Genomic DNA, 2,194 nt, shown 5'->3' on the forward strand with positions numbered 1-2,194 from the left:
CCATTTCATTCTCTTGTTTTCATTTAAACAACAAAAACCCCCCATTCGAGTGCGTGTGTGGTGCTAGGATTCTGTCCTAGACCTTGCCAATTGTTAGTTAGTTTGTTTCTTTGTTTTCAGTTTTTCCATCATTCTAAGTAGTTTAACTTGCAACCAAGTTACCATTCTCCGTGGGATCGACCTCGTATTTCATAAGCTATACTATAAATGGTTCGTGCACTTGCGAGAATTGAAGTTGTTATTTTTAATAACTCATTTTAGTTGTTAGGAATAGGCTCAACAAGTTTTTGGCGCCGTTGCCGGGGAACCGGTAACGATGGTGCTATAGTTAGATTACTTTGAGTGTTTTTGTTTTTGTTTTCGTTGGTTTTTATTTCTGTATTCTGTTTTTCTTTTTAGTTGTTATCTCCATTTGAAGGCACTAATTGGTTTCTTGTGTGTGCATATATGTCCGAATCTGATTCTGAGCCAATTTCACCAGGAACTTTTACTGTACGTGTTGGTTTGAGGAGGAATTATAGTTCTTTAAGTGCTGAATCTGAGAGCTACGAATCTGAAGGTTCAAGCAAGATGGCAGAGATTCCAAACAACAACAATAATGATGAAGGAGGTGGTGCGCTTGTTGTCCAACCTAGGAAACCCCTGCGTGAATTTTCCATCCCCAAAGTCACTGATCAACCTTCGTGCATCGTCTATCCTCAACTCACAATTGACAGGTTTGAGCTTAGAAGTGGTATGATTCATCTTCTTCCAACTTATTATGGTAATACCACTGAGGATCCTTACATGCATGTTAAGCAATTCTTTGAAATATGTGCTACAATCAAAATTCAAGGACTTGATGATGAGCAGATTAAGATGAGGCTATTCCCATTCAGTTTAAAAGATAAGGCTAAGTCATGGTTATACTCTTTGCCTAATGCTTCAATTCGTACTTGGGATGAGCTTTCTAATAAGTTTTTGCAGAAATTCTTTCCAGCTCAAAAGACTAACAAGATTAGAAAGGAAATTCTTGGTTTCACACAAAGAGAAGGAGAAGCTTTTCATGAATGCTGGGAGAGGTACAAGGAGATGATGAGTTCTTGCCCACACCACAATATAGAGAGTTGGATGCAAATGCAATCTTTCTATGAAGGTTTGCTTGATTCCGAAAGGATGATGGTAGATGCAACAAGTGGAGAAGGACTGATGAACAAAACAGCAGATGAGGCTTTTACTCTCTTTGAATCTTTGAGTACCAACTCTCAACAATGGAGCTACAATAAAGGAAGAGGAGCTCCTATGAAAGCTGTGGTCTCTGAGGTAAGTACTAATAATGAGATTAATGCAAAACTTGATGTTATGTGTTCTTTGCTTCAACAGGCAGTGACTGGCCCTCTAGGAAGCAAAGAGGAAGTTCAAGACCAATCTTTTGCAAAGCACATGCTAGAGCAAGCAAATGCCCTTCAAGGAAGGAATCCTCAGAATGATCCTTACTCAAACACATACAATCCGGGGTGGAGAAATCATCCTAATTTCAGGTGGAGCAATAATTCAAATGTGCAACAATCTCAAGGACCTCCCCCAGGATTCCAAATACAACAAAGGCAATTCCAGCAAGCTCCCCAACAAGTGCAAGAGCAAAGGGGTGATCAAATGGGAGAATTGCAAGACATGTTCAAGAAGTTCATGGGGCAACAGATGCAAACCAATCAGAATCTTCAAAATGCAGTGAACAAACTAGAAGTGCAAGTTGGGCAGATTGCATCCTCCATGAGCAATAGAGCATCCGGAACTTTTCCAAGCCAAACGGAGGTGAATCCAAGGCATCATGAGCAAGTTAAAGCAGTGCACATCTTGAGAAGTGGTAAACAAGTTGATAATAAGGTTGGAGATGCTAATGAAGAGCAAGAAGATGGAGAAAAAGTGGAGATCATTCAGCCACCACAAGGGCAGCCCACAGGTTCCACCAAACAGCCCCTCAATTCTCTTGGAAAGAGCACAGGCCCTAAGGTATCATCTAATGCTAATCAAGTTCCAATTTCATCTAATGCTTTTAGGCCTATTGCACCCTTTCCCAGCAGGTTATCAAAGTCAAAGAAAGATCAAGGCTTGGATGAGATAATGGAAATATTCAAGAAAGTGCAAATCAACATCCCATTGCTCAATGCCATTGCTCAGATTCCAAAATATGCAAAATTTTTGAAGGATCTAT

General features: G+C 40.1%; 1 non-coding gene across 1 annotated transcript; it reads right to left on the reverse strand.

Annotated features, from left to right (window-relative positions):
• Positions 1-993: 993 nt before the first annotated feature.
• Positions 994-1,100, reverse strand: LOC148297634 (small nucleolar RNA R71). Its single transcript, XR_015833273.1, has one exon. It is a non-coding gene; the product is annotated as a small nucleolar RNA R71 (small nucleolar RNA).
• Between the last annotated feature and the right edge of the window lie 1,094 nt (positions 1,101-2,194).

Source organism: Prunus avium, chromosome 1 (assembly GCF_965620075.1).
Source record: "Prunus avium chromosome 1, drPruAviu1.hap1.1, whole genome shotgun sequence".
In the NCBI taxonomy this organism is placed as follows: Eukaryota; Viridiplantae; Streptophyta; class Magnoliopsida; order Rosales; family Rosaceae; genus Prunus; species Prunus avium.